Source organism: Capsicum annuum, chromosome 7, assembly GCF_002878395.1.
Source record: "Capsicum annuum cultivar UCD-10X-F1 chromosome 7, UCD10Xv1.1, whole genome shotgun sequence".
NCBI lineage: Eukaryota > Viridiplantae > Streptophyta > Magnoliopsida > Solanales > Solanaceae > Capsicum > Capsicum annuum.
In genome coordinates, this window is record NC_061117.1 from 214,410,104 (window position 1) to 214,425,753 (window position 15,650).

Below are 15,650 nucleotides of genomic sequence, written 5' to 3' on the forward strand. Positions count from 1 at the left end.
ATATATATTGCTAATGGTAGTGTATACCACTTTTTAGGTTTCAAATAATGAAGTGTTATGTGGAAGTTAGCAAAGCACGAATAAGAAGATAAATGAGAAACGTGGTTTGGTTAATCGACCTACATCCACCGAAGGAGATAAGTAATCCACTATATAAAAAAGAGTACAAACTGTCAAGAGAGATAACCTCACATAATTCACTCAGAATAAAAAAGATTTACACAAGTGATACTGCAAGAATTGTGTCTCACAAAGTCTTCTCCCAAACGAAACTCTCAAACCCCTAGGAGTACATTGTAGATGCTATAAAGTACATTGTGGATGCTACAAAAACTAGAAGAAAGGAATCTCTATTTATAGAGCCTATAACATTTTCCTACAAGAATAAGGATTAGTCAAATATGGAGAATATGTTTTCCTTTTCCTAAAAGAAAATTGATCAATTATGGTACCTAAAGGAAAAATCCGATTATGGTAAGAAAGTTAGGACAAATATCAATAATATTTGGCCCAATAGTATAACGAGGGGCAAATTTAATTAATTTATCGAAATAGGGAATATTTTTTACTCTTTTTCTCATGTATTAAAGTTACTTGATCCACTCAAATTGGTGATATTATCCTAATATACTTAAATTCATAATATCTTTTTTAAAAAATAATTTTTAATAATTTTATTCAAATAAAATAATATACGTGAATAGTTGTTAATAATTTTTTTAAATTTTTCATTAGATATTAGATATTCATATTAAGATCCGATTAAATTTGAATGCATTAAGGCCTAAGGGCTATCACCATCAGTTAATAAGTAAAAAGTGGACCATGCACGTACTATAACGCGTAAACTTATGTGTAATAATGACTTTGACCGGTTCTACTCATAATATTCTTTCTTCAATGATAAGAGGCCATAATTGTGTTGGCATTAAAGTAACGTTTGACAGTTCTGTATTTTACTTATTTTATTTTTATTCTATGTTTGCTATTTGTATTATTGGAGATCCTATTAATTTAAATTTGTGTTGAGTAAGCTTATTTAAGGAAAAAATGCTTTAAAATAAATTTTTTTTTCATATTTAAAACTCAAATTCACAACTATTTATTAAGAGCAAATAGCAAAACTTTATTCATCACATCACATTTCTTATCGTTATTTGTGTATATCAAATATCAAGCCATAACACCTTTGACTCATATCATGTCAACTTGTCAAGTGTCAAACATCCAGTATCAGTATTTCACTTTCACATCTTAATTTTCTTTCCGTCAAATTAATGTCATTTAAAATCAATATCTAGTTAGCAGTTTTTTTTTTCCATGGAGAACTCATTTGACCAATGAGAATATTGTAATATCGATCATATGGGACTTTCTGTCTTCTGTCTTCTGTGCATAATAATAATAATAATAATAATAATAAATGAACTAGTTAGACTTTTGTATCCAAATAAGTCAAAACTAATAGTTTGTCTTTCTGCCGTGCATGAAATATTAAATTTATTAAGTGCTATTATTGATGGTGTTGAGATTCAAATTAGTGAACATGCTGATTCTCGAATTATTTTTTAAAAGATGGATCAAAGAAAATAAACGTTAAAATACTTTGGTGAAATGAAATCTATACTTCAAGGCCGATTATAAAATTGTGGAGCAATATCAAACAAGAGCTAAAATTAGATATCAATTTAAAATAAAAAATTAAGCTATCTGTTTGCTCTGTCATGTTATCAAGGAGATATATACAATATCACCCTCAAGCTAGAGATGAATATATATGACTCCAATTAAATTTGCTCATAATTATTGTCACACCCCTTTTTTTCAACTCCAAAAAGATTAATTTTATAGTTCGAAAGGGTTTTCATTATTAAAGTGGCAAAAAATGAAAATTTTGTTTCAAAAAAGATTATTTACATTTAAACTCAGAGTCGCCACTTGGCATAAATCAGGTGTGCCAAGTCACCCGTGGATATCCTTTTTCAAAACGGTTTTGACTTGATTCGCGAACAGAGATTCCGGCTAAGGAATTCTGTTGACTGAGGGGAAGGTGTTAGACACCCCTCGATCCCGTGGTTCGACCACGGTCGCTTGGTGGAGTATATCGGCCAATTTGAACACTATAAATGTATAAACCACACCAAACATAAATAAAACGATCAATCAAGCAAACGAATCCAAAAACAATGTCCAGTCCAATTATATAGTCCAAAATAGAAAAAGAATGCGAAAATGTAAATCCTATTCTACCCTACACTAATTTTATACTACGCTCCCATGCTACCCGATGCCTCGGGCCTGCATCACGGACGTTCTCCAAATACAAAATACTTCAGGGCATTCCCCGGTGAATAAATACAAGTGATCGCGGGACATTCCCCGATTAAATGAATACATTTCCAAATGCAAGAACTAAAACCAAATCGTTCAACTCAAATTCCACATTCAAACATTCAACAAGAAAACTTATTCCTAAATTTTTGCCTACCCGAACCAACATTCGCCTATCCATTTCAACATATCATAATGTTATCACATTCCAACAATATTCATGCTTATTACGAATTAAACAAAACAACAATAAACCAAAGCTAATCTAAATTCAACTTTTTTTATCAATTTCTCAATTTCATCCCCAAATCCATTTTTAACCACATTATTAAACTAGTTCGACTATCAAATCACTTTTCAAAATTCAAAACCAACAATACATATCCCAACGAAGATTCAAACATTTAAGCATACAAATCATTCATATCCACAACAACAATTAACATTTTGCTAGAAATATTCAAAACCGCACCACAAAATCACGATATTAACCAACTTTGATATGATAAAAAAGTAGAGTTGAGAGATGGACCTTTGAAGAATCGATTTCGTTGATAATAAAGTCAAGAAAGCCCGGACTATAGAATTCCTACTAGGACCTCAACAATGATGAACTCCAACTCCGTATTAAAAAATTTGAGACCCAAAAGTAAAGCTCCGTAAATTCAATCGAACCCGAAAACTGACACTGTTCACGTACTGTTTACGGCACTGTACACGGCACTTTCACGGCACTGTTCACAACACTGTTCACGGCACTTTTCACGATACAATTTCTCTCTCGATTTTTTTTTCTCTCTCGCGCGATTCTCTCTTCTCTCCCTTGGTTTTTTTTGTTCTTCTTGTGAGAAAGATGATTTGGTGATTGTTGTTATTATGGAGAAGATGATGATGAAAGAATGAGCCTCCCTTTTTCCCCTTTTAGAGTTTTTCTTTTATATTTTTTATTTGTTTTTTTTTTCTTTATTTATTATCCTATGTGGAAGCATATAATTAGTAGCTTGTGGGAATAAGTGTGTGGCATGTGGAAAAGTTAGTGTGGCATGTGGAAAGATGAGGGTGGCGTGTGAAAAAATGAGTAGGGTGTGTGCCTTTTGTATGTATCCAATGAAAAATGGAAAGTGAGGTGTTCGGGTGGCATAGTGAGGTGGCAAAGATCCTATGTATTTAATTATTTTTAATTCTTTTATTTTTGGGGGAGAAATTATCAATTAAACAAAAGTATGGTAAGGTGAATAAAATAAAAATAAAAATAAAAATAGAAAAATAAAAATGATTAAAATATTTTCAGGAAAGGAAAAAATTACGTGTCTACATCATGCCCCCTTTGGATGTAAACACATGGTGTTTTCATACAAAGCAGTAGACAACGAGACAGAATTTTGTCCTAACCTTTATTCAAAAGCACGGAGCACGAGGAAAGAGGGAAACCAGGTCTTGACTTAGGACATCCTACCTACCCAAGTTATAAGGGAATCGAGTGACAGTTATCTCAAAGGATTGGAAGGAGATGGACTATGCCTAGTTGGAGAGTCGAGTGAGGTCCCATCGAGGTTCCGGTCCACGACTCTGTTATTACATCAAAAATAAAAATTACAAGTTAAAAACATAAATGAAATTACAAAATCCTATCTACGCAGCTTCTATTGGACTTTTGAGTTGAGTTTTATCATCGTATTCTTCAGGCGGGCTCCTGATTTGAAATTTCTTCAACTTGTTGCTTGGTTTTCAATTTCATCACCCTGTTCTCCAGGCGGGCTCCTGACTTGCTATTTTCAATCTGTTGACTTTCATTTTCTTCACTTTGTTACTTGACTTTTAACTTCTTCACCTTGTTGCTTGACTTTCAATTTCTTCACCTTGCTGTTTGACTTTCTATTTATTCGCTCTGTGTTTCGGACGGGCTCCTGAAATCACATCAAAACTAGAAAGAAAATTATCCCAAACAAAATTATTGTAAAGAGAAAATCGTTTGCCAAAAAAGTAAAGTTCCAAAACAGATATTAATTTTTTTGTTATTTTTTTTGCCCCAGTTTACCATTAGAAGACTTTTGAGAAATTCAGATCATACCTACTTGCATGTTGCAATAATGAATCAAGACTCTGACCAATAAATGCATCTCTTGAGAGTAAAGTTGAATGACCAAGACTAGGAAGTGCGTCTCCTAAGAATTAAAGTGAGGAATTCTGACTAGAAAGTGTGTCTTCTAGAGATAGAAGTTTAAATTAAAAAGTGTGTCACCTGACAAATAAAAACTAACAAGGAAGTGTGTCTCATAAGGATTAAGTGCAATGAATCAACTAGAAAGTACATTTTCTAGAAATCAAGGAGAATGATTCGACTAAAAGGTACGTCTTATAGGAATCAAAGAAAATGACTCGACTAAAAGGTACGTCTTTTAGGGGTCAAGGGAAATGACTCGACTAAAAGGTACGTCTTTTAAAGGTCAAGGGGAATGACTCGACTAAAAGGTATATCTTATAGGAATCAAAGGGAGATGACTCGACTAAAAGGTACTTCTTATAGGAATCAAGGGGGATGACTCAACTAAAAGGTACGTTTTATAGAAATCAAGGGGGATGACTCAACTAAAAGGTACGTTTTATAGAAATCAAAGGGAGATGACTCGACTAAAAGGTACGTCTTATTGGAATAAAAGGGAGATGACTCGACTAAAAGGTACGTTTTATAGGAATCTAAAGAAATGACTCGACTAAAAGGTACATTTTCTAGGGGTCAAGGGGGATGACTCGACTAAAAGGTACGCCTTATAGGAATCAAGGGGGATGACTCGACTAAAAGGTACGTCTTCTACGTATCAAAGGGGATGACTCGACTAAAACATATGCCTTATAGAAATTAAGGGGGATGACTCGACTAAAAGGTAAGTCTTATAGGAATTAAAGGGAGATGACTCGACTAAAAGGTACATCTTCTAAGAGTCAAAGGGATGACTTGACTAAAAAGTACGCCTTATAGGAATCAAGGGGGATGACTCGGCTAAAAGGTACGTCTTATAGGGGTCAAGGGGAATGAATCGACTAAAAGGTATGCCTTATAGGAATCAAAGGGAATGACTCGGCTAAAAGGTACGTCTTATAGGAATCCAGGGAAATGACTCGACTAAAAGGTATGCCTTATAGGAATCAAGGGGGATGACTCGACTAAAAGGTACGTCTTCTTGGGGTCAAGGGAGATGACTCGACTAAAAGGTACACCTTATAGGAATCAAGGGGATGATTAGACTAAAAGGTACGTCTTCTAGGAATCAAGGGGGATGACTCGACTAAAAGGTACGCCTTATAAAAGTCAAGGGGGATGACTCGACTAAAAGGTACGTCTTATAGAAATCAAAGGGAGATGACTCGACTAAAAGGTACGTCTTCTAAGAGTCAAAGGGAATGCCTCGACTAAAAGGTACATCTTATAGAAATCAAGGGGAATGACTCGACTAAAAGGTATGCCTTATAGGAATCAAGGGGGATGACTCTACTAAGAGGTACGTCTTTTAGGAATCAAGTGTAATGACTCGACTAAAAGGTACGCCTTATAGGAATCAAGAGGGATGACTCGACTAAAAGGTACGTCTTTTAGGAATTAAGGGAAATGACTCGACTAAAATGTACGTCTTCTAAGAGTCAAAGGAAATGACTCGACTAGAAGGTACGTCTTCTAGGAGTGAAGGTTCAATTTAAGAAGTACATCACCCAGCAAATAAAAGCTAAAATCCCTGGACAGGAAAGTGTGTCTCTGAGGGATAAAAGATGATGAATTTTTACCATGATTTAATTATCAAACCTGTGCAGCAACATTGCTTCCTGCATTTGTAAAAGCGAGAAATTAGGGTCCTTGATGTGTAGGCTTTGAAATCCTTGATTTGAAGGTAACATGTGTTCCTGTTTCATACAAAGAAAAGTTGTGAGTTTGAAAACATAGAGGCAAGTTTGTGGCTTTGGCTTTCGTGGCAAACGCTCTTGTAGTCATCACATTTAACCTTGCTTCCAACCATTACATATATCATTGACTTGATGCATCATTAACCCAAACTCAGATTATTAAGAGTGACTTTGAAACAAATACAGTATCTTTTTTTTGTCATGCTCCTCAGACAGACCCCTTGAAACCTTGGTATTTCATGAGTTCCCAGACTTATTTGTTGACAAAACTTTCTGTTTGCCTCATTTTGGCTCACAATCATGTCTGTTTCATACGTTGGCCTTTCTGCCTTGCTTTGTACAATTGAAGAAGCTGGTAGCCAATTTTAAAATCTTTTCTCACTTGTTTTGACATAGACTTGACTCAAAGACAAGAAACGAAAAAAAAAGAATAATAATTTTTGTTTGGATAACTGACTCAAGAAAGATAAAATAAAAATAAAGAGAAGAAAGAAAAGACAATGAATGTCCCCTTTTGAAACAAAGAAACGAAAAATCCATTTAAAAATGACAGTCAACACTAATGATTATGCCATGCATTTTGGATTAAGCAACTTAATCTTTTCATCAAACTTTCTACCCATTATTGTTGAATTAATGGCCTTGAAACTGAGTTGCTTCCTTAGGTCAACTGCATTTAAGACCCCATTCGGCTAGTGGCGCCTTGAAGGGTTTTAGCCAACAAGCTTCTCTCATTTTTTTATCACCTCACCATTGCCTTATGGTATCCGAGAGGGTTTTTCACTAATAAGATTCTTTTATTTTCATTTCTCTCAACTCACAGTCATCTTACAGTGCCCGTGAGGGTTTTCGCTGATAAGACTCTCTCATTTTATCTTTCTCAACTTACCATCATCTTATGGTGCCCGCGGGGGTTTTCACCGATAATACTTTCTCATTTTTATTTCTTTCCTGATTTCTTATGTTGAGGAAGACAAGTAGTATCCCAAAATGCATCATCATATCCATTACATGCTTTGCCTTAACATTATCAAAGATTGATCTGAAGGACTTTCTTTGATTGTAACTTGGTTTTTGGATAAGGTTGGAAAAAAAAAGGATGACATGAGGCCCAAACAAGTGCGGTAGGACTTACAACTTTTGGAATCGACTCAAACAATGAGAATTAACTCATGCCCCAGTTTCTTTTGACTGGGCAATTCAATATTTTTTATTTGGTTGGACCGAGCCCTGAGTAGGGCAGCCTACGTATCTCACCCTTGATAGAGGAGAATCAGGTTATGCGAAGTTCTGGCAGCTTGTTCTTTTGCTTGATTCTGATTTTTTTCTTTTGTTGACTTTTTTTTCTTTGAAACATTCTAACTCTATTTTTTCTTGATACTCTTCTCTTTACTTTCTTTTTGTACATATTTTTTTTTATGATTTTTCTAACTCTAATTTTTTGACACTCTTTTCTTCCATCGTGGACACATTTTTCTCTCTTTCCCTTTTTTTAGAAACTTTCTGACTCTATTCTCTTGCTCGATACTTTTCTTTTGAGCTTTGCTGGCTTTATCTTGATTCCAAAAGAGGGGTATGAAAGAAAATAACACTAAGGTTCAAATGGGGTAAACAAAAGATGACACAATGTTTGGATAGCAGAATAAAATGCCTTCGTCATATCAATCCTTGAAAATACTAGTACATAGCATGCAATGTGAAAGTGCACGATCAACATCACTTATGACATATTTTACAATACTAACTTGCCCCGAGCATGTGTGTCACCTCTTTTTCTATACTTTTCAAACATACAACTCCATATTTGTTGTACATCCCTCACTTTGAATGACTCATGCTTTCGTGAAGTTGATTTTCTTTCTGTTCCTTTTGATAGATCATGCAGACACTGTTTGACCTAATTGAGACATGTCTTTCAATTGATGACCAAGTTATTCTTGTGATTCTCAAAATAAATGGCCTTAATTTTTAAAGAAGGCTTGAACTTGTCACCAAATGTCTCAACACTCTACTATTTTCTAAGATGTTTCTCCTAACTTTAGCGCTCTGATCCAATGTTTCATGGTTAAATTAGATTTTAAGATCTGACTGAAAATTCCACAAGCATGTCATATCACTAGAGTCAACATAAAATGTACTATATAAAGAAAACAAACAAACAACACATATTTAAAACACAAAGGAAAAGGGATAATTCATTTAGTTGAAGTAAAAGATAGAAGGGTTTGAACCTAAACGACAAAAGGATAAAACAAGATAGATCCCGAACTACAACCCTGAAATAATTCAAAAAATAGAAAAAAAAACAAACTATCAGACCTATTCCTAGTAGGGAGAGGGGTGACTTCTCAATTGCTCAACCTAACAACTTAGCCACTAGTTTGCATATCAACATGACTAGAGCTTCCCTCACTGTCAATGTTTTGCACCATAATTGATCCATCTTGAATCATCTTTTCAATTTCTCTTTTCAAAGCACGACAATCTTCAATATTGTGACCCTGAGCATCAGAATGATATGCACATCGTACATTAGGATCAAAACTTCTTGAATGTGGGTCAAAAGTGTACACAAGGAGAGGAGTGATCATGCCCTACTGTACCAATCTCTGGAATAAACTGGCATAGGATTCCCCAATAGGAGTGAAATTATCTTTTTCCTTCCTCCTCTTTGGGAACTCTGGCCTCGGATAAAACTTGGATTTAGAGGTTCCTTGGTAAATTTGTGCGGGTCGAGGACGATGTTGAGGGATAGGTGCATGCCATTGTGGATAAGAAGATGGATGAGCATACAATTGTGCATTGTTCAAAAAATATTGAGGAAGTGAAATGAGATTTCTTAGATTTTGGGGAAAGAAACCTTGTTGCAAGTGGTTATGTGGATCTAATATGTAAGCTCGGGATTGAGGCTGACAGTATTGGTGGGTTGGACCTCTCAAACTCTGCTTTAGTCCTGACATGACAATAGGTGCGTTTTCCTTCTTCTTTCCTTCAGTTTCCCTTGATTGATTGCAATGTCGTCCCAAATGTTTCACAGAATCCTTCTGTCCATCAGGCTTCCCAAATATTGATGTCTCAAAGCTGGGAGGAACATTAACACTTGAAGACATACCCCAGTTTTTATATGAAACATCTTCATAGCCCATAAGTCCAGGGAAATTTTTCATATCATTTTCTACACTCTTAACTTTTCCAACCACTTTCTCTAGCTCTTCTAGCATGCTAGGCTTCTTAGTAAGAAATTTTAGCGGTCTACTTAATTTAACGGTAGGCTCAAGAGTATAACAATGATCATCAAGAGTATTGAACGTGGATTCACTAGTGGACCGGGGAAGCACAATCGTTGGATTGATAGCCAAAGTGAAAGTCTTAGTAGAAGGTTGAGCAACAAAAGTACAGACGGTATGTGATGCTGTGAATGTGGTATACTTATACTGAGGAGCTCAAGAAAGAGTGGTGGAAGTATTCAGGTGCATTTGACGTGGAATGAATTCTGAGGCATGCTGTGGTGCATCAACAACAATAGTAAACTAACTTAACGATTTTGGTAGAAGACTTAAGGTATTTTCAGGGTCAAAAGTGAGGAACGGAGGTGGAGGCAGCCCACTGGCCCAAACTTGGTACATTTCCATCATTTGTTGTCTCAGTCTCAAATTTTCTTTCTTTAAACTCTCAATTTCCTGACTCTTTGTTTCATTCATGGTGCTACTCTCTATATCCTTGTTGGGCACAACTAAACCTTCCTTGGATTTGGTGTGATATGGAGGATCAGCCAGGAAGCCACAAACCAACCACCTTAAACTAATTTAACAAGAGGAAACAAATATATTAGAGTTCAACATTTTTTCTTTAAAATCCTTTTTTTTTTCTTTTTGAAAAGGTCACCGAACCCAAGAGGGGTGCCTTCGTATCTCACTCCCGAGAGAGGAGAATCAGGTATGCGTAGTTCATGAAGTCTTGCCAAAATGGCGAATTAAACTCTTTTTTTTTTGAAACTTTAAAAAGAAAAGAAAATAATAATTTGTCAAAAGAATTGACAAAAATCTTATTGTATCAAGGAAAATCTTTTTGGGGTTTTCAGTTTTGAATTTCATGCGAAAATGAAACTCGAACCTATTAAAGGAAAATCTTTTTTGTGGTTTTCTTTTAAGATGTATATGACACCTACTCTAAATGAAGAGTGAAGAAAATCTTTTTGAATTTTTCAAATTCCTATACAAAATGAAACCTATGATTACCGAAGAAAAATCTTTTTGGGTTTTCGATTTGAAATTTATACGAAAATGAAATTTGAAACTATTAAAGGAATTTTTTTTTTTGTAGTTTCTTTTAAAGATGTATATGGAACACCTACTCTAAATGAAGAGTGAAGAAAATCTTTTTGGATTTTGAAATAAGATCCCCGAACTCGAAAAGGCTGCCTACGTATCTCACTCCCGAGAGAGGAAAATCAGGATGCGTAGTTCGTCTAGATTGGACAATTAAGGATTAATTAACAAACTACACCAAATTTGAGAGACACGACCAAAGACTAATGATGAAAAATGTCAATAAAATCTTCTTTGGAGTTTTCAACTTGACACTTCAAATAAAAATGACACCAACAATTATGAAAGAAAAAATCTTTTTGGTATTTTCATTACATGAAATGTACAAATTTCTACCATTTTTTGCATTTTCTTTTATAAAACTGCTAAAAAATCTTTTTTGAAAATTTCGAATTATGAATGCATGCTAAAGGAGACAAAATGAGAATTTTTTTTGATGTTTTGGCTTTTGAACAAATGAGTACAGAAAATAAAGAAATCTTTTTGAATATTTGAATTGTGAAAACCAAAAGCCATAAAGAACTCTAAAACTACGAAACTCTTTTTTTTTTTTCGACTCACTTTTCTTTTCTCCCTTTTCTCCCTTTACTTCTAACACAAGTTTTTCCCAAATCAGTCTGTCAAATGACCACGTTACCCTCAGAAATACAACATTTAGTACGTAGGGATGCTTTAGAGGTTAGTCTCCTACAAAGGACCAAGTGAAGCCCGCTAGATCTTCAATATAATGCACATAAGCATGACCTAAAGGCTGACCTACGTTGGGGTTCACTAACAAGGCTGTTCGGGGGAGCGTATGGTCGATAGTGGCTGCTTTGCTTTCCACCTACTCCATAATACCGACGGCTCCGCCCCTAAAATAAGGGTGACTCAACTAGAGGTCGTGTATAACACGTATACTACAGACTTGTTGTAGAAAGAATGACTCGGGTTGTGCACATGATACCAGATATAAAGCGGTAACACATAAGATAAAACTGTAAACAAAGAGCACGTAGACACTCAACAATGATAAACAATAACACAAAACAACACAAACAATATCTATACACCCATAATGTCAAACAAAGCCGATATAACTTCAAAAAATTAGCTCGAATTCTGAAAAATCCCCAGCAGAGTCGCCAGAGCTGTCACACCCCTTTTTTTTCAACTCCAAAAAGATTAATTTTATAGTTCGAAAGGGATTTCATTATTAAAGTAATAAAAAATGAAAAATTTATTTCGAAAAGGATTATTTACATTTAAACTCAGAGTCGCCACTTGGCATAAATCAGGTGTGCCAAGTCGCCCATGGATATCCTTTTTCAAAACGGTTTTGACTCTATAAAACTAATCCGCGAACAGAGATTTCGGCTAAGGAATTCTGTTGACCGAGGGGAAGGTGTTAGGCACCCCTCGATCCCGTGGTTTGATCACGATCGCTTGGTAGAGTATAACGGCTAATTTGAACACTATGAATGTATGAACCACACCAAACATAAATAAAACGATCAATCAAGCAAACAAATCCAAAAACAATGTCTAGTCCAAAATAGAAAAAGAATGCGAAAATGTAAATCCTATTCTACCCTACACTAATTTTATACGACGCTCCCATGCTATCCGATGCCTCGGGCCTTCATCATGTACGTCCTCCAAATACAAAATACTTTGGGGCATTCCCCGGTGAATAAATACAAGTGATCGCGGGGCATTCCCCGATTAAATGAATACATTTTCAAATGCAAAAACTAAAACCAAACCGTTCAACTCAAATTCCACATTCAAACATTCAAATAGAAAACTTATTCCTAAATTTTTGCCTACCAGAACCAACATTCGCCTATCCATTTCAACATATCATAATTTTATCACATTCCAACAATATTCATTCTCATTACAAATTAAACAAAATAACAGTAAACCAAAGCTAGTCTAAATTCAACTTTTTTTTATCAATTTCTCAATTTCATCCCCAAATCTATTTTTAACCACATTATTAAATCAGTTCGACTATCAAATCACTTTTCAAAATCCGAAACCAACAACACATACCCCAACGAAGATTCAAACATTTAAGCATACCAATCATTCATATCCACAACAACAATTAACATTTTGCTCGAAATATTCAAAACCGCACCACAAAATTACGATATTAACCAACTTCGACATAATAAAAAAGTAGAGTTGAGAGATGGACCTTTGAAGAATCGATTTCGTTGATAATAAAGTCAAGAAAGCCCGGACTATAGAATTCCTAATAGGACCTCAACAATGACAAACTCCAACTCCGTATTGAAAAATTTGAGACCCAAAACTGAAGCTCCGTAAATTCAATCGAACCCGAAAACCGACACTGTTCACGTACTATTCACAACACTGTTCACGACACTGTTCACAACACTGTTCACGGCACTGTTCAAGATACAGTTTCTCTCTCACGCGATTCTCTCTTCTCTCCCTTGGTTTTTTTTGTTCTTCTTGTGAATAAGATGATTTGGTAATTGTTGTTATTGTGGAGAAGTGATGATGAAAGAATGAGTCTCCCTTTTTTCTCTTTTAGAATTTTCCTTTTATATTTTTTATTTGATTTTTCTTTTTCTTTATTTATTATCCTGTGTGGAAGCATATAATTGGTGGCTTGTGGGAATAAGTGTGTGGCATGTGGAAAAGTTAGTGTGGCATGTGGAAAGATGAAGATGGCGTGTGGAAAAATGAGTAGGGCACGTGCCTTTTGCATGTATCGTGTGAAAAATGAAAAGTGAGGTGTTGAGGTGACATAATGAGGTGACAAAGATGTTATGTATTTAATTATTTTCAATTCTTTTATTTTTGGGGGAGAATTTATTAATTAAACAAAAGTATGGTAAGGTGAATAAAATTAAAATTAAATAAAATAAAAAAAATAATAAAAATAAAAAAATTAAAATATTTTCAGGAAAGGACAAAATTACGTGTCTACAATTATGATATTGAACTTCATGGAGTAGCTTAAATGAAAAAAAAGACTCAACAATTTGTTGAAAAGCTAATTAGACCAATAGAAATAGCATCACAGTAAAATGACAGTCTACCTTAATATATTCTGTGCGCGCATGAACAAAATATCAATAGATTTGAATTCAATATATAAGTATACTTACTTTTAAATTTTACAATGAGGCTGAATATTAATATTTATAACAAAGTCTTTATATGTCAATATATGAAAAATAAAAATTTACAAAAATAACACACAATTCATCACTACTTTATCCAATTTTTTTTTAATATAATAGTAGTATTCGGGTCAGCTTACACGCATGTCGACTAATTTCACGGGATACCTGCCATCTTCTACTAGTAACAGATACCAGGTAACTCTGTCACCAAGGCTAGAATAGAGGAAAAGAAATCAACTAATATTTATCTCTATTAGAAATTGATCTGAGACCTCAGAATACTCAGCCCAACTTCATTGAACTATCATACCACACCTTTTAGGGCCTACTCTATCCACTTTCAGTGCTAATAGTCATCGTGGTAACCCACCATTACTGATTACCACCATCCATCATCACCAGTAACCAGTGGCCTTAATCTTAGTGATGAATTGTGTGTCATTTTTATAGTAGTGGTGGGGACAAACGAAACCAGCATGGTTGGCACTAATATAATCTAAATCACCATTGATACAATCTGGGCTTTATTAAGATCTTACAAACAAAGCTGAGCTAAGGAGTTGGAGGATTTATCGATTAAATGCAATTTTGGAAGCTTGGTAGTTGCTTGGAATGAAGACATACAATGGAACTCGAATATGTGCGTGCTTGGAAAGGGCTACCAAGAGATCAATATTCCCACCTTCCCATGTTAGTCGGTACATTCCATTTTACATGATGATTAAGAAATCATAAATAAGAAGATAATTTTACTAATTCATCCCCTAAAGTGTTTTGAGAATTTTACAAATAAGTGTGAACACTTTAAAAAAGAAGTAGTAATTACAAGGGTAATATGAAAAAAAAATTAATTAATGCTTTCTTGATTTACCAACTAATATGGAGCAGCTAGTTTTAGTAAGATACCAACTAATATAAATGGAGGAGTATCATGTTTGAATGATAGCTTGGAACTCGCTGAAGCAAATGGAAGGCTCGCCAAAGTGAACAAGTAAACTGTCCACCTTGGCGATGGAAGGAACACTTTGGCGTATTGCCTAAGTGTTTGGCGATGGCTTGAGGATCGCTCAACTAGGCCTTTTCATTTAGAATCACTTTTGGACTCATTTGTAATAAATAGTTCATGAATATAAATAGCTAGGATTTCTCCTTTCACGCTCAGTTTATGCTTGATGAAAAATACACTTGAGAGTGTTCAATGTTATTTTTTTTTTAAAAAGATGGGCAACAAAAAAGGAGTTAAAATGACTCTCAATGGATTGAAATCTTTCAATAGTTTTTCTTAAGCATAAGAGGACTTTAAATAGTCAACTTACAAAGAAAATTAGCATAAATTTAAAATTAAAAAACCTACAATGTCTCAACTACTCAAAAAACCTAGTTAAAATTTAAAATTCAAATTCATCCTAAAACTTATTTTGCTAAAAATTAGTACAGTAACTAAATGCAAAACTCAACACTCCTCCTTTGCTTTAGTTGCTGCAATTTTAAAAGTTGCTCCTTCTCAGCTTATGCTCTTACAATTGTTTAAATTTTTCTTGTTTTTTTTGAACTTGGACATTTTTTTAGGCCAAACCCATCGGCGGCCCCCTAAAGTTGGCACGATCTTTCACTTAGGCACCTCAAGTGGACGTTGTTCACTTTTGATACCTCAAGTAGCCATAAAGTTTGTCACTTTGGCACTTTTTGCTGATTCAGCAAAGAGAGTGTATTACACTCGCTTTTAAACGAGTTTCAGGAGTATTTTTGTAATTTTTGAAGGATATTTTAGTAATTTTGGAGTTGTTTTCTCCACACAACTTTCTTTAGCCTCCATTAATGGAGGTTGAATTTTTCAAGAATGAAAACAAAATTTTACTCCATTAACAAAATACTCACTTCATTAACATACCCACAACAACAACACACACCATGAACACCAAATAATACTCCGTCCATTAATCAACGA